The sequence below is a fragment of the Carlito syrichta genome, unplaced genomic scaffold, assembly GCF_000164805.1.
Source record: "Carlito syrichta isolate Samal-C Ts95f unplaced genomic scaffold, Tarsius_syrichta-2.0.1 Scaffold315959, whole genome shotgun sequence".
Classification (NCBI taxonomy): Eukaryota; Metazoa; Chordata; class Mammalia; order Primates; family Tarsiidae; genus Carlito; species Carlito syrichta.
The window spans coordinates 518,039-537,002 of record NW_007260055.1 but is presented as its reverse complement, the minus strand read 5'-3'; positions in this window follow the sequence as shown (position 1 = coordinate 537,002).

Genomic DNA, 18,964 nt, shown 5'->3' with positions numbered 1-18,964 from the left:
CACAGAGGCATACATTGAGGCCACTGAGGAGGTACAAGCCTGGGACACTGAAAGCACACAGCAAGGACACCACAGAGGCATACAACATGCCCATCACAGAGGCATGTGGTGGAGCCACTGCAGAGGCAAGAGTTGGATCCATCATGGAGGCATGCAGCAAGCCCATCTTCTGCTCATGGTGAGATCACCACAACAGCAAGTGTTGGGGCCTCTACAGAAGTACATGGGAAGGCCATTACAGAGGCATGCTGTGGGGACACTGCAGAGGCACATGGTGTGGCCACTGAAGAGACACGTAGTGGGGCCACCATGAAGGCACATAGTGGGATCATCAAGAAGGCATGCAAAGGGGCCACAGTGGAGGAAAATGGTGAGACCACTGTGTTGAGGCCACCACAGAGGCAAGTGGTTGAGTCACCCTAAAGGCATATGGTGGGGCCACCACAGTGTCTCATAGTGGGGCCATCGAGAAGGCATGTGACAGGGCTACATCAGAAGCAAACAGAGCAGCCACCACAGAGGCACACACAAAGTCCACTGCAAAGACAGGCAGTGGCTTGATTCTGGAGGTATGCAATGGGGCCACCAAGGAGGTATGAGGTGGGACCACCACAGAAGCAGACAGTGGGTGTAATGCAGAAGCAAGTGGCTAGTTCACCCTGAAGGCACATGGGGAGTTCTTGCTGCAAGCCACATGGCAGGGCCTTCATGGATGCATGCAGTGGGACCACCATGCAGGTATGCAGTAAGGCCATCACAGAGGTACATAGTGTGTTCATTCTGGAGATATGTGTCTTGTCCATCCAGAAGACACATGGCAGAGCAACATGGTGGGGCCACTGCAAAGACATGTGGTGGTTCCTACTGAAAACACACAGTAGGTCCATCCTGGAGGCATGCAGTGGATCCATTCCAAAGGCATGTAGAGGGACCATCCAGGAGGCATGCAGAATGACCACTGTGTAAGTACGTGGTGGGTCCACCACAGAGGAATGTGAGAGGGCCACCACAGAGGCATGTGCAGGGCCCCTGCAGAGTCACATTGTGGAGCCACTGCAGAAACACATGGCAGGGCCACTCTCGAGGCACATCATAGCACCACTACAGATACATGTAGCATGTCCATCCAAAAGGCATGCAATGGATCTACTGAGAAGGCAAACAGGGGGGCCAACATGAATACACATGGCAGGTTCAACCCAAAGGCATGCAGCAGAACCACTATGGAGGCTTGTGGCTTAGCCACCACAGGACCAAGCATGGAGGCAAGCTGCAAGTTTATCATGGAGGCATGTGGCATGTACATTCTAGAGGCATGTGATGAGGCCATTATAGAGGTACATAATGGGACAATCATGGAGGCAAGTGGGTCTATCACAGAGGCATGTGGCATGTATATACCAGAGGCACACAGTGGAAACATTCTTGTGGCATGCAGTGGGGTCACTGTGGAGACATGGTTGGGCCATCATGGAGGCACCTGGCAGTGACACTTCAAAGACGTGCAACAGGTTCAATGGGGAGGAACATGACAGGTACATTTCAGAAGCATGTGGCAGAGCCACTGAAGAGGCATTCTGTAGGGCCACACTGGAGGCAAACAGAGGGGCTACCATTGCAGAGTCACCATGGAGACACATGGCAAGACAACTCCAAAGGTATCTGGCAAGACCACCACTGAGGCTCACAGTAGGTCCACACAGAGGCAAGTTCACTGCAGTGGCAAGTGGCAAGTTCATTCCAGAGGCACATTGCAAATCCATTCCAGAGCAGACACATGTGGTTGGGCCACATCAGAGTATGCAGTGGTGCCACTGTGGAGGCTCACAGTGGTTTCATCATGGAGGCACATGGAGGGTCCACCATGGTGGCATGTAATGGGGCCATGCTGGAGACACTCAGTGAGACCACCAAAGAGGCAAGGGGTAGGTCAACACAGAAGTATGCAGCAGCACCATAGAGGAGGCACCCGTCAGAGCCACCAGAGGCACACAGGATGACCAGTGCATAGACATGTAGCAGGGCCATCACAGAGACATGCACTGGGGCTATGACAGGATCACTGTGCAGGTACATGGCAAGGCCATTGAAGAGTCATGTAGGGGGCCATTATGGAAGTATGGGGAATGTCCATTCCAGAGGCACATGATGGGTCTATACTTGAGTCACACAGTAGGTCCAAGAGAGGCACACAGTGGGGCCACCGCATGTTGAGGACACTGCAGAGGCATTCAGGAGACCCACCTTAGAGACAAGTGGTGGGTCTATCCCAGAGGCATGTGGAAGAGTCACTGTGGAGACATACAGCAGGTACACCAAGAAGGCATGTGGCTAACCCACCACAGCGGTATGTAGAGTATTCACCATGGAGGAACAAGGTGGATCCACTGGGGAAGCACATGGTAAGTCCATTCTGGAATCACAAAATGGGGCCACCAAGAAGGCAAGCAGCCGGGCCACCATGAAGACATGCAGTAGCATCAATGAGGAGGCATGAAGCAGGATCACCGCAGGGGTAAATTATTGCCACTTCAGAGATATGTGGTGAGGCCACTGTGAAGGCACACAATGGGAACATTGTGGAGTTACCTGGCATATACATCCCAAAGTCACATGTCAGGCCCATCCCAGAGGCACATGGCAGATTCACCACAGAAGTACACAGCAGGGCTACCAAGAAGGCAAGCAGCTGGGCCACTGTGAAGGCATGCAGTGGGACCACTGAGGAGGCATGTAGGAAGGTTCACCAAAGAGATATATGGTGAGGGCATTGAGAAGGCTCATGGAGGGGGCTACTGCCGTGAGACCATTGCAGAGGCACATGACAGGGCCACTGTAGAGGCATGCAGTAGGGCAATCATGGAAGCACATGGCTTGTCCATTCCAGAGGTACATGTCTGGTCAATCCTGGAGGCATGCAGCAGGTTCAGCTGAGGAATGCAGAGGGGCCACCACAAGGGCATGTGGCAGGGAAACCACAGAGACTCTCATCAGTTCCACCTCAGAGACAAGTGATGTGTTCATCCCAGAGACATGTGGTAGATCCATCCCAGAGGCATGGGGCAGGGCTACTACAAAGACACACTGTGGGTCCACTGAGGAGACACATGGCAAATCTACCATGGAGGCACATGATGTGTCCACCGTGAAGGCATAAGGCAGTCCACTGGAAAGGAATATGGTGGATCAATCACAGAGGCACACAGCAGGTCCATCATGAAGTCACTTGACTGGTCCATCCTAGAGGCATACAGCGGAGCCACTGTGAAAGCACAAGGCAGGTCCACCACAGAAGCATGCAGCAGGTTCACCATGATGGTAAACAGTAGGGTCACAGCAAAATCATGTGATGGATTCACCACAAAGTCATGTGGCAAGACCACTGCAGAGGCATGTGATGGGTTTTCTACAGACACACACAGAAGGGACACCATGGAGTCACCTGACATGGACAACATAGAGGCATAGAGGTATATGATAGTGGCCCATGGAGGCAAGTGGCAGGTCCACCAAAGAGTCACATGGCAGATCCACCAAGAAGGTACAAGTCCAATTCATCTTGAACTCACGTGGTGTGTTTATCTCAGAGGCACACAGCGAGTTCATCCCATAGGCATGCAGTGAGTCCATCACAGAGGGATGCTGCGGGTCCATCCCAAAGGCACATATAGGTCTTCCTCAGATGATCACAGTGGGGTCCCCCCAGAGGCATGTGGTAGGGAAACTGCAAAGGGATGCAGCAGGGCCACCACTGAGTCATGTAGCCCACCATAAAAGCAGTTGCAAAGGCCCATGGCAAGGCCACAGTCATGAGGGAGTAACTGCAGAGGTATGTGATTGGTCCTCTGTGAAAGCATGCGGCTGTTCAATCCCAGAGGCATGTGGTGGGACCACTGAGTAGGTAACATTGGGACCAAAACAGAGGCATGCAGTGGTGCCACCAAAAAGGCATGTGACAATTCTATCACAAAGGCATGTGGCAGGTCCATCCCAGAGGCCCATGACCTGGTCACTGCAGATGCACGAGTCAGGGTCACCACGGAAACATGCAACAGGGCCTGTACATGGTAGGTTCATCATGGAGGCACATGGTAGGTTAATCTGAGAGGCACATGGCAGGAACAATGCAGATCCACGAGGCCTGGACCCTGTGGAAGCACACAGCGTGGCCATCACAGAGGCCCACAGTGGGTCTATTTTGGAGGCATGCCTCAAGTCCATCTTAGGAGCATGTTGTGGGGCCACTGCAGAAGCATGCGGTGGGGTCACTGTGAAGTCACACAGCAGGGCCACCATGAAGGCATGCAGTAAGTTCATCATGGAACAATTTTGCAGGGCCACTGCGGAGGCACTTAGCGGTTCACTGCAAAGGCACATCCCAGAGGCACATGGTGGATCTGTCCCAGAAGCATGTGGTAGGTTCATCTCAGAGGTATGTGGTAGGTCCATCCCAGAGGCATGTGGTGAGTCAATCACAAAGGCATGCAGCAGGGCCAACATGGAGGCACATTGTGGGGCCACAATGGAGGCATGTGGCAGGTCAATCCTGGGGGCAAACTGCAAGGCCAAAGAGGAGGCTTGCAATGGAGTCACAGCAGAGACCCCTGGTGGACCACTGCAGAGGCATGTAGCTAGACTACTGGAGAAGCATGTGGCAAATTCATCCTGGAGGCAACCAGTGAGTCCATCTCAGAGGCGTTGGAGAGGTCACAACAGAGGCATTGTAGGGGCCACAATGAGGGTATATGGTGGGCCACAATGAAGTTATATGGTGGGTCTATCCTGGAAGCTCATGGCAAGGCATGGAAGCATGTGACTGGGCCAGTGTGGAGGCACATGACAGAGGCATGCAGCAGGACCATCATGGATGTACATGGTGGTTCCATCCCAGAGTCACATATTGGATCTAACTCAGAAGCATATGGTGAGGTCACCGTGAAGGCAAAGACCTGATCCATCAGAGGCAAGCGACAGGTCCATCCTGAATGCACATGGCAGTTCCATTCTGAAAGATTCAACGTGGAAGCACATAATAGGGACACCATGGAAACACATGGTAAATCCTTACCAGAGTACATGCTGGGGCCAATAAGGAGGCTAGCAGCGGGGTCTCCATAGAGGCACAACACAGGATCACTGAGGAGGCACATGGTGGGGACATTATGGAGGCATATGAAAGGACCACCATGGAGCCTTGTAGTGGGGCCACCACAGAGGTATGTGATGGGGTCACTGTGAGGCTCACAGCAGGGCCATTATGGAGGTACACAGTGCATACAACATTGAAGAAAGCAGAGGTTCCACCATGAAGATGTGGCAGTTCAAGCATATGGTGGGGCCACCAAGGTGGCAGATAGTGGGACCACCATGAAGGCATGTGGTGGATCCACTGAAAAACACATGGTGGGTGCATCCCATAGGCACACAGTGGGTCTGTTCTGGAGGCATGCAATGGGGTCACCTCTGATACACGAGGCCTGGTCCCACATGGGAGGTGCATGACAGGGCCATTGCAGAGGCACACAGCAGGTCCATCCCAAAGTAATATGACAAGTCCACCCCGGAGGAAAGTGCCATGGCCATTATGAAGACACACGGCAGAACCACCCCAAAGTTACAATATGAAGGGCCATAATGGAGGCAGTGGACCAAGAGGAATCCAATAGGTCCATCCCAAAGGAATATGGTGGGACCACTATAAACGCACATGGCAGGACTTCAGTGGAGGCACATGATAGGGCCATTGCAGAGGTTCATGGTGCAGACATGATGGAAGCACACAGAAGATTTACTATAGAGGCACATGGTGGGTTTATCACAGAGGCTTATGGTTGGACAGTCCAGAGGCATGTGGCAGGACCACTAAGGAGACACGTGGTGGTGGCACTGTGAAGGCATGTGATAGGTCCATCCTGAAGGCACATGACAGGTCTATTCAGGAGGCACGTGGTGTGACTACCATAGAAGCACAAGGTAGAGTCACCAAGGAGGAAAGCGATGGGTTGCTCCCAGAGGCATGTGGCTGGGCCACTGAGAAGGCTGTCAACAGAGCTACTGCAGAAGCATGCGGTAGGCCCACCACAGAGGCAGAGGCAAGGCCACTGTGGTGGCACATGGTGGGTCCTCCTTGAAAGCATGCAGTAGTGCCACCATGAAGGCCTGCAATGGGACCACAGTGAATGTGTGCAGCAGGGCCACCATGGAGGCATGCAATAAGGTCACTGTTAAGGCATGTAGTGATTCTGTTCTGGAGTCATGTGGCAGGTCCATGCCAAAGACTTGTAGCTGTTTTGTCCTGGAGGCACGCAGTGTATCCATACCAGAGGCACATGAGAGGGCCACTGAGGAGGCTTGTGGCAGGTCCATCATGGAGGCATGCAGAAGGTAACTGTAGAGGCATGGGGTGGTTCCGTCCAAGAGGTACATGGCAGGTCAAATCTAGAGGCTCTTGGTGGGCCACCAAGGAGGCACACAGCAGGTCCATCAGAGAGGCACATGGTGGATGCCTCCTAGACATCTTGGAGGCACATAGTAGATCCACCACCTAGGTCCATGTTAGTACCATTTTGGAGGCACACAGTGGGTCCACCAAGATGGCTAGTAGGAGAGGAACATGGCAAGGATGTCAAGGACAACAAGGTGACACATGGTGGGGAGATATCAGAAACACACAGCAACTCCACCATGGAGACCAGTGGTGGGTTCTGCTCTGAAGTCCCAAGGTGAGGCCCCCACGAAGTCATGTGGTGGGGTCATCACAGAGGCACACAATGCTGTCACCATGGAGGGATACAAAGGAGACAACACAGAGGCACACTGGTTCACTGCAGAGGCGCACTGTGGTTTGATAGCAGAGTCATGCAGCAGGGCCCTGAGGAGGCATGTGATGGCCACAATGGAGACACATGGTGGGTCCACTGAAAAGGTATGTGGTGGGTCTATCCCAAAGGCATGGAGTGAGCCCATCCTAAAGATACGTGGTGGGTATACCTTGAAAACACACTGTGGGCTACTGCAGAAGAACGAGGCCTGGTTACCATAGAGGCATCTGGCAGGTCATCCATGAAGCATGCAGCGGATAAATCACAAAGGTACACAGTGGATCCTTCCCAGAAGCATGTGGTGGGTCCAACCCTGAGGCACATGGCATGTCCATCACAAAGACATGTGGAGGGGCCACCATGAAGGCACACAATGGCTGCCACAAAGTCATGCAGTGGGTTCATCCTAAAGGTGCATGGTGAGTCCACCCTGAATGGATTTGGGGCCATCACAGAGGCACAAGACAGCACCAATGTGCAGGTTCACAGCAGAAACTCTGTGGAGGCATGCAGTGAGGCCACCACCAAGTCACACAGTAGGGTTATCATGGAGACACATAGAGGGTTCATTCATGCCTTGGAGGCATGTGCCACTCTTGGAGGCCTACAGTGCATACATTACAGAGGAATGTGGCAGCTTCATTTCAAAGGCACATGGCAAGGCTTCTATGGAGGCATGTGGGGGGGCCATCACAGAGTCACAAGGCCAGTCCATCCCAGAGTCATATGTGGAGGCCACCAAAGATGAATGAGACAAAGCCACAATGCAGGAAAATTATAGAGTTTCTGAAGAGACAAGTTACAGGGCCTCCGTGGAGGCCAGTGACTGAGCCAACACAGAAGCACGTGGCTTGACTATCGTGGAAGCATGTGGTGGGTCTATCCGAGAGGCAGGTGGACAATGTATCTCAGAAGCATGTGGTGGGGCCACTGTGAGGGCATGTGAAAGGACCACCATGAAGGCACACAGTGGAGCCACCAGGAAGGCACACTGCAGTACCACCATGGTGGCATATGATGAGTTCACTCCAGAGGCAACAGGTGAGGTCACTGAGGAGGCACATGGTAGAACCACAGTGAAGGCATGAGGCAAGACCACCACAGCAAGACCACCATGAAGACATACAGCTGGGTCACCCTTGAGGTATGCAATGGAGCCACTCAGGGGCAAGTGGCAAGTTCACAATGAAGATACGTGGAAAATAAACCACAGTGGCACGTGACAGTTCTACCACAGAGGCATAAGTTTGGTCCATCCTTGTGGCACACAACAGGTTTACCATGGAGTCAAATTGCAGGTCCATCCCAAAGGAAGGCAGCAGGGCCACTAAGGAGGCAAACATCAGGGCCACTGCAGAGATGCATGGTGAGGCTACAAAGAAGGCACATGGTGGGCCATTGCAAACCTTTTCAGGAAGTTCACCATGGAGGCATGCATTGGGGTCGCTACAGAGGCACAGAGCAGGGCCATAATGGAGGCATGTGGCAATGGAGCAACTGCGGAGCCTGATAGCAGGTCTAGTTTGGAGGCAGACATTAGGTCCACCATGGAGAGATACAGCAGGGCCACAATGGAGGTATGTAGCCAGGCCACCTGGGAAACAAGTGACCAGGCTACCACAAATGCATGCAGCAGGTCCACCACAGAAGCACATGGAAATATCAGTACAAAGGCATGCATCAGGTACACTGTGAAGGCACATGGCAGAACCACCACACAGGCACATAGTGAAAAAACCAGGGAGGCAGACAACAGTTCCAACTAAGAGGCACACAGCAAGCCCACCATGGTGGCAAGTGGCCAGGCCACTGTGGAGGCATGCAGAGGGTCCACTGCAAAGGCATACCATGGGTCCACTGCAGAGCCATGTGGTTGGGCCAATACAGAGGCATGAAGCAGATACGCTGTAGAGGCGCATGATAGGTTCACTGAAGATGTATGTAGAGGGTCAATCCCAGAGGTACATAGCAGGTACATCCTCAAGGCCTGTGGCATGTCCATCAAGGAGGCATATGATGGGAACATCATAGAGAGATATGGCAGGGCCTTCATGGAGGCATGCAACAGGGCCAAAGTGGAAGCACATAGATGATTTATCTCTAAGGCACATGCTGAATTTATCTCAGAGGTATGTGGAGGGCAACCACAGAGGCATGTTGTAGGGCTACTGCAAAGATACACAACAAGGCCTCAGCAGAGGCATGTGATGGGCCCACCATGGAGGCACACAGAAGGGACATTGTGCAGGCATGTAGTGGAACCACTGTGGATGTACGTGGATGGGAAACTGTGGAGGCACGTGGTGGGTCCACTATAAAGACATATTGTGGATGCATCATGGAGGCACATACTGGATCCATCCTGGGTGCACATGGTGGGGTCACCAAGGAGGCACACAGTGGGACCACCATAAAGGCAAGCATCTGGGACACTGCAAAGACACCCAGAGAAACTACTGCAGAAGCACATGGTGACAACATTGAAGAGGCAAGCAGTGAAGCCACAATGGAGACTGTGAAATAGCCACTGGAGAGGCACACAACATGTCCACTACTAGTGCACATGACTATTTCATCCTGGATCCATGAAGTGGTGCCACCATAAATGCATGCAATGAAGACACTGTGGAGGCATGTAGCAGGTACATCCCAAAGTCATGTTGTGGGTTAATCCTGGAGGCGTATGGCAGGGCCACCAGAAAAGCACAAGGCAGGGCCACCACAGAGGCATGTGTTGGGGCCACCCTGGAGGCAAACAGTGGAGTCATGACAGAGGCATGCAGAGGGGCCCTTAGAGAAGAATGAGGGGGGACACCATGGAGGCACATGGTGGGTCCACTGCATAGGCTCCCAGCGATTTGATCACAATGTCATGTGCTGGGGCCACCAGAAAGGCATGTGACTGTTCCTCTGCAAAGACATGCACTGGTTTTATCCCAAGGACACACGGAAGTTCCTTCAAAGAGGCATGCAGTGGGGTCACTGCAGAGGCATGTGATGGGGCCACCATGCAGGCACTTGGTAGGACTTCTGCGGGTACATACACTGGATCCTTTGTGAAGGCACATGGTGAGGTCATTGTGGAGACAAAATCACATATCAGGCCCATCATGGAGGTACTTTGTGTGTCTATCCAGGAGTAATGCACCAGATCTAACCCAGCACACAATGGGTTCATTCTAAAGGTATACAGTGGGCCCACTATGTAAGCATGTAACAGGGCCTTCTTGAAGGCAAGTTTCAGGGCCACAACACATGCATGTGGTGGAGCTGCCATGGAGGCATGCTGTGGGACCACCACAGAGGCACACGGTGGGGTCACTATGGAGGCATGCAGTGGGGCCAATGCAGAAACATGCAGCAGGTTCATCCCAGAGGCATGCTGTGGGACAAACCCAGGAGGCATGTGGCATGGCCACAGTGAAGGCATGCAACAAATATACCACAATGGAGCCACCAGAAAGGCCTGAAGCTGGTCTATCCTGAAGGCATGTGGTGATTCCATCTGAGAGGGCCAAGGCAGGGCCACCATGAAGACATACAGCAGGGAAACCATGGAGTCACACAGCGGGTCCTCCATGGAGGCACCCAATGGATCAATCCAAGCGACTTGCAGAATGTCCATCCCAAAGGTATGAAACAGGTCCATCTAGAAGGCATGCATCAGGGTCACTGTAGAGGCATGAAGTGGAACCACTGAAGAAGTACATGGCTAGGCTTTCAGGTTTCAGGACTCCCATGGAGAAAAGTGGTGGTGCTACCAAAATGGTACATGGTTGGTCATTGCCAGAGGCATGTGGTGATTCTACTGTGGAGGCATGTGGCTGGGTCACCACAAAGGCACAAGCAGGTCCACCATGGATGCATGTGACTGGGGAACTGCAGAGGCACATAGTAGGTCTATACTGGAGGCATCCAGGGAATCTATCATGAAGACATGTAACAGGTCTAACATAGAGGCATGCAGTGAGGCCACAGTGATGGCACCTGGCAGGTCCCTCCAGAAGGCGGGAGGCTGGTCCACCCCAGGGGTATGCAGTGGGGCCACTGGAAAGGCATGCAGCAGGTTAAGAACAGAGGCACATAGCAGGGTCACTGCAAAGGTACAAGACAGAACCACTGCGGAAGCATTTAGTAGGGCCATGCAGAGGCAAACAGTGGGTCCATTCCAGAAGCAAACAATGGGTCCATCATGGAGGCATGAGGAGGTTCCACCATGGAGAAATATGGTGTAAAGTGACAGAGGCTTGTGGTGGGGCCACTGTGGAGGCAAGAAGTAGGTCCATCTCAAAGTAGTGTTGTAAGACTATTCCTGAGGTATATGTCAGGGCCACCACAGAGGCATATGACTGGGCCACTGCAAACGAATGCATCCATCCTTAAAAAGGATGGGCAAGTTCATCCTAGAGGTACGTGGCAGGGTCATCACAGAGACATGAGACCTGTACACCATAGAGATACCTGGTGGGACCTCTGCAGAGGCATGTGGTGGGACCATCATTAAAGCATGTAGTGGATTAATCCCAGATGCATGCAGCTGTTCCATACCAGAGCATTGGAAAGAGTACTACAAAGGCATGTGGCAAGTCCACACAGGTGTTATGTGGTGTGTCCATCTTAGAGTCACAGAGTGGATCCATCCCTGAGGCACACAGCAGGGCCATTCCAAAGGCATGTCCTGGGTCCACTTTAAATGCATGCAGCAGATCCATTGCAATGGCACACAGTGAGTCCCTCCTGGAGGAATGAGGCAGAACTACCACAAAGTCATGAGATTAGGCCAACATGCAACAGGACTTCCATGAAGGTGCACAGTGAAGCCATCATGAAAGCACACAGTGGGGTAATTGTGGAGTCATGTCATGGGTCCATCAAAGAGGCACATGGTGAGCATGCCATGAAGGTATGCGATGGAGTCATAAAAAAGGCTATGGCAGGTCCATCCCGGAGGCACATGGCGGGTCCACCCAGAGGCACATGGTGGTTCCATTCTGGAAGCATGCAGGAGGACACCGCAGAGCTAAACAGTGGGTCTGTAATGCAGGCACACAGCTTGGCTTCTCTGAAAGCAGTCATCAGGGCCACCATGGAAGGACACTGTGGAACCACCACAGCCGTCCATAGTCAGGCTACTGTGGAGGAAAATGGTGGGGTCACCATGGAGGCAAGTAGCAGGTTTACCCCAGAGGCACATGGCAGTGCCACCACAGAGGCATGATCAGGGTCATCATGGGGGGACATCATGGTTCCATCCCAAATGCAGTCAGTCCATACTAGAGAAACATAGTGGGGCTATTGCAGAGGCATGTAGCAATGCTAACATGAAGTCATGTGGGTGACCCATCCTGGAGGCATGCATCTGGTCCATCCCAGAAGAATGTGGTGGGTCTATCAGAGGCATACAGCAGTTGTATTCCAGAGGCATGTAGAAGATCCATCTATGAGGCACATGGTGGGTTATTCCAAAGGGCACATGGCAGGGCCACCTCAAAGACATGTGGTAGGTCCATCCCAAAGGCATGTGGTGGGTTCATACTGGAAATATTTAGTGTGGTCACCACAGAGACACAAGATGAACCCACTGTGCAGGCACATGACAGGTCCTCCATGTGAACCTATAGTGGATCCACTATGGAAGCCCATGGTGGATCCATTGTGGAGGCACACACCAGGGCCATTGCAGAAGCACAGCATGTCCATCCTAGAGGCACATCACTGGTCAACTCCCAAGATACATGGTGGGGCCACCACAAAGGCATCTGACGTGATCACTAAATAGGCATGTAGTGTTTTCATCCCACAGGCACATGTTGGGGACACCACAGAGACACATGGTTGGTCCAGCATGGAGACAATTGGTGGGGCCACTACAAAGGCAAGCATTGGGGCAACAACAGAAGCTCACAGGGGGACTACTGTAGAGACATGCTGTGGGATAAAAGCAGAAGCACATTGTGGGGCTACTGCATAGGCAAGCATTGGGGCAAACAGAGTCTCACAGCGGATCAGCTGTGGATGTATGTTGTGAGGCCAAAGCAGAGACACATGGAGGGGCCACTGCAGAGGCAGATGACAGGGTCACTGTGGAGGCACATAGAAGGTTCACTCCAGAGGCACACAGTAAATCTACCACAAAGTTATGCTGCGGAGCCACTGTTGATGCCTTCAGTGAGGCCACTGTAGAGACGTGCAACAAGTCCACCATAGAGGCACACTGTGGGTGTCTCCTAGATGCATGCAGTGGGATCACTGAGCAGGCATGTGGAAGGGCCACTACTGAGGTATGTAGCAGGGCTACCATAAAGGCATTCGGCAGGCCCACCTCAGTGGCAGGTGATGGGCCCTTCACAGAGGCACACTGTGGTTTCATTTCAGAGGCATGCAGAGGGGTCACCATGGAGACACATGGCAGGTCAATTGAGGAGGCATGCGGGGAATCCATCATGAAGGCACATGGTGCATCAACCATGGAGACAAATGGTGTGTTCACTGCAAAAGCACATGGTAGGGTCACCACAGAGGAACATGGAGGATCCAGCACAAAGGTATGTGGCAGGTCCACCACAAATGCATGCAGTTGAGCCAATACAGAAGAACACAGCAGATACACCAGAATGGCATGCAGCAGTGCCACTATGGAGAAATGAAGAAGGGCTACTGTGGAGACACATAATAGGTCCACCACTTAGGCATGCAGTACTTTGATCACAAAAGAATGGAGTGGGCCACTGCAGTCACACAGCCTTCCCACCACAAAAACATGTGGCAGGGTCATCCTGAAGGCACATGGTGGGTTCTTCCCAGGGGAATTTGCCTGGGATACAGCAGAGGAACAATCTTGGTCAACATAAAACATTGGTGGGACCATTGAGGAGGCACACATTGGAGCCATTGTGGTTACACATTAAGAGTCATCACAAACACACACAGACTGTCCATCCTGGATCCATCTGGTGGGGTCACCATGGAGGCATGTGACAAGACTACTGTGAAGACACATAGTGACTCCATTCTAGAGGCACATGGTGAGTACATCTCAGAGGCACATAGCAGGTTCATTTCTGAGGCACACAGTGGGTGCCTCCAAAGCCATGAAGTGGGGTCATTTCCAAAGCACTTGGTGAGGCATCCTGAAGGCATGTGGTGGGTCCATCCCAGAGGCACACAGCAGAACCACTGCAGAAGCACATGGCAGAGACATGATGCAGGATCATGGCAGTTTCAACCCAAAGGCACACGTGCAAATAATCTGAGAAGCATGTGACAGGACAACCATGGGGGTATGTGACAAGACCACTGCAAAGATACATAATGGATTCATCATGGATGCATGCAATGTGTCCATTCCAGAGACACATGAGCAGTCCATCTTAAAGGCAAACAGTGAGTTTAATCCCAGAAGATGCATGTGGTGTAGCCACCACAAAGGCATGGGGCAGAAACATTGTTAAGGCATGCAGTAAAACCACAGCAGAGGTATGTAACAGGGTAGCCAGGAGGCAAGAGTTGGGTCCAAAGTAGAGGCACATGGCAGGTCCACCACGGAGGCACATGGCAGGACTAGCACAGAGGCATGAGACAGGACCACCAAGGAGACAATTAGTGAGGCACTTGCAGAGGCCTGTGTTGGGACCACAGAGGAGGTCATAAGTGGGGACACTGTGAATGCATGTGGGAGACTCATAGTGCTAGTACATGGCAGTTCCATTGCAAAGGCACATGGCAGGGCCACCATAAAGTTATGTGGGGTATCCACCCCAGAGGCACATGATGAGTCAATCCAGGTGGCACTGAGTGGCTCCATCATGAAGGCACACGTTGGGCCACCATGAGGGCACATGGCAGGGACATCATAGAGGCACATGGCAGAATCACCACAGATGCCTGCAGTAGGTCCACTGCAGAGGCACACGGCAATACATCTCAAAGGCACACCGCAGGACCACTGTGAAGGAATGAGGAAGGACCACCATGAAGGCATGTGATGGGGTCACCACAAAGGCACATTGCAAGCCCACAGAGAAGGCACACAATGGGGACACTGCAGAGGCATGTGGTGGGGCCACTGTGGAGACACTTGACAGGTCTGCCTCAAAAGCACACAGTGGGTTTATCCCTGGGGCAATTAGTGGGTCCATCCCAGAGGCATGTGGCACCACTGCAGAGATATACATCAGATTCACAAAGTCATGTGATGTATCCACCACAACACACAGTGAGACATCCTTGGAGGCATGTGTTGGGGACATTGTGGAGGCCCATGGAAGGAAGTAAATGGAGAGGTCATTATGTAGGCAAGTGTTGGGTCCACCATAAAGGCAGCAGGTTGATCACAGAGGCATGTGGGGGGAACAGTAAGAATACATGCAGTAGGGCCACCATAAAGGAACATGGAAGATCCATCCTGGAGGTTCATGGTATGCTACTACAGATGCATGCAGTCAGGACATTGCAAAGGCATGCAGCAGGTCCATCCTGGAGGCATACAATGAATCCATCCAAAAGGCCCACAGCAGGTCCATCCTTGAGGCCTGTGGCAGGGCCAACATGGAGGCATGTGTGGGGTCACAATGGAGGCACTCAGTGGACCCACCCTGGAAGCACATTATGCGTCCATCTTGGAGGCATTTGGCAGGTCTTTTTGAAAGCATGTTGTGGGGCTACATGGAGAAAGATGGTGGGTCTAACAGAGGCATGCTGCAGATTCAACATAAGGGCACATGGCATGTCCACTTTAGAGTCATGTGGCTGGTTCATCACAAAGACATGGGGTGGGCCCCACATAGTGGGTCAATCCTTGAGGCATGTTGAGGGTCCATGCCAAAGGCACAGGCAGGTCCATCTTAGAGGAACATGATGTCACCACCATAGAAGCATGTGGTGGATCCACAATGGAAGCACGTTGCCGGGCCACTGGAAAGGCACATGGTGGGGCCATGTCTGTCCCATGCAAACTTGATTGTGTTATTGCTGGAGTGTGAGCAGGGGACAGGTATCCAAAACTGCCATAAAAGATTTGTTTGCTTTTCTGACACCATGAATTTTTTTGCATGCTGCCCACTTTTGGAACTGAGTAGTTCCTTGCCCAGCTAATGGCCATCCTGGGAACTTCTGGACATTGGATTAATGGAAGCCAATGGTGGAAGAAAGAGGATGTGAAGGGATCTCATATGACTTGTGTACAGGAAACAAACTGGCCCAGATTTTGCTAACAGAAAAGCCCCTGTTCAAATGTGTCTTCATTCACAAGTTTTCATGCACTCCATCAATTTGATAGGCTCTCATCCATTCATCCACTTTGGCCTCCCATATTTATTATCTCCCACATTAGGCCTAGGACAAGTACTGCATGGTGCTTTCTGCTACACGTATTGGGGTCCAGTCTTACCTTATCCACTAGATTTTAATTTCCTCAATGGTAAGGTCAGTGCCTTCATCCTCCATGATTTTAACATACACCCCAGATAGACTTGCAGACAGTAAAACACTGATAAAGGAAAAAAATGAGTGAAAATGATGTATCAGGAGACTTTTCATTGCAAAATTGAAAGTTAACACCCCCAAATTAAAAGTTAACAAAAAAGAAAAAAATATGTTCTTATGGTAAGTGTAAAGGTACAAATCAAGTCCTCTCAAGGAGCCAGAAAGCTGTGTGTCTACACTTGTCTCTGCTTCTTTCTTTTTATTCCATCTCTGTTTTATATAGTGTGGCTGCTTTCTCAGATTGATTCTTGTCATGCGGTGGGATCTAACAGTTTCAGTTTCTCATTTTATCAACTAAGCAGTCTCAGATGGAAAATAGAAAATATTTTCCAGTGGATTGCAACAATTTGAATAGCCTGACTCTATTACTTGCCCAAAATGCACCAGTCATTTGTACTCTGTGTGCTCTTGAGAAATTTCTTGTCTCCATAAAATTGGGGTTGGTGTGATAATAGTTCCTACTACCCAGGTTGTTATAACTATTAAAGGCTTATCAGTGACAAAGTGCTTGAAAGGAGGTCCTGGCACATCAACGATCCAGAAGAATTTGCTGACTTCAGAAATCATGTAAGCTGAAGTCTGAAGAGTGATCTGGAGCTAAAAAGGTGAGAGTGAGGAAACGTGTTCCAGGTTGAAAGAACAACACCTTACTATGGTCTGAATATTGTCCCCTTCAAAACTCATGCTAAAGATTAATTGCCAATGAAACGGTATTAAAAGATGAAGCTTCTTACACTTGATGAAGCCATGAGGGTTTCACAACCATAGAGTATTAGTGCTTTAGTAAAAGAACTTTTGAACATTGTCTCTCTCTTTCTCTACCGGTTTGTACTTCTGCCATGTGAGAGAGAGCAATTCCCCCAATTCTGGAAGTTGTTGTATTCAAGGCACCATCTTGGAAGTAGAGCCAAGGTCTACACCAGACATGAAACCTGCTGGCAAATTGATTATAGACTTTCCAACATCCAGAACTGTAAGAGATGCATTTCTGTTCTTTAGAAATTACTCATTCTCAGACACTATTACAACTATGCAGAACAGACTAAGACACGTGAAAACTCCGAGGTTTAGAAGTGATTAACATGTTGGACACTGAGAGCAGTCCCATGGGACTTAAGAGAATAATGTGATGGGGAGTATGGCATGACAGAGCCTGAGAGAACGGTGGGTAGCAAGTCAAATAGGACCTTAGAACCACAGGTAAGGAAGTTCCAGTTGATTCCAGTTGCAAAGTGGATCTCCTGAATAAACTGATTCAGAGTTATGGTTTAGGTAGATGTAACTGAGTGTGATGGGGAAGCACAGAGTGGGAGGAGGTAGAAAAAGAAACACCATCTAACTGTAGTTCCAAATTTTGGTCTTTTGTTACACTCTACTGATAACTGAATATGGGCAAGGTTATTCTCCATCTCTTGGAGAATCCATATAACAGTGGGCATCTAACAGTGTTATTGTTCTAACAGTGAGCAACTTCATATTTAGTCATTTGTTGGTCCCATCCACAGTGCGTAGAAGTTGATGAAGCATCCCCCATGTGCACTGTGTATGTCATATGACACATTGTGTGGTCTTCTATGAAATCTTCACAGCCCCAAGAGAAGGACCATGCTATGTTCCATCTCCTTTGGCCTGAAGTACATCACAGACCTTCTAGTCTGCTGTTTGCTGAAAAGTGAGGGTCTAATGGAAAGTAAAGCTGCCCTCTTATGTAGAATTGGGAACCACCTGAGAAAAAACATTTCCTCCATATCCTGTAGAATCCTTAATTTGCTGAAGGTGGAATCTAAAATTAAAAACACAAACAAAAACACTTTTTTCTCTTAGAGAACAAAGGAGCGAGAGTGACTCATTTAAATGTACTTATTTAATATAAATAAAGCAGAAAAGTGAGTTGAAAAGATGCTGTGAACAGGGAATACAGATATTTTAGGTTAAAATTTTAACCCTAAAATGTTCTTTTTAATATATTCAAAGTACAATCATTCCTTGTATCTTGATACTTTAATCTTCATTCCATTATATGTGTCTTTACTGTGTCAAGTGGAAAATGTCTAATCTTAAGGTATTTAAATTAGATCAGTCTAACCTGAGATACATATTTTACATGAGGCTGCCATGAACCTGGTGATCTAATTTTTAATATGTAATATGTTTGATTTCTCAAAATGTAAGGAGGAAACTCTTCAGTCTGTAGTTTTACTGGATTATACTCAACTCCAAAATACATTTATTTCAAATATTCTCAGCCTACAAACCATTCTTTAAATTGATATGGATTAACTCACAAGCCTAAAAGTTAAAGTTTAATTGTTTGAATGTTTCTCAATTTTATTTTCACCAGTTAAAATCAGTTTCCAGAGATACATATGCTTCCTCCAAGTCCCATAGAATTCCTTGAATGAAGGGCTCTGGGAACATGGCACTGACAAAGTCAAATGGTACAGAGTTAGGGTGGGAGACACTACCCAAGATTGAGGTTTCTGAGTCTGACATGGCGAGTCTTGTCTGCTCTCACACTATGCCCTGGGGGAAATTTGTACATTCTAGAATATGCACATCTTTTGCCTCAGTTGCCATTCAGTTCACATAGCACAAAGTATCAAGATAAATAGAAATATGTGTATAAGAAATACTTCATTAAGAAAAGCTTATCACCTTGC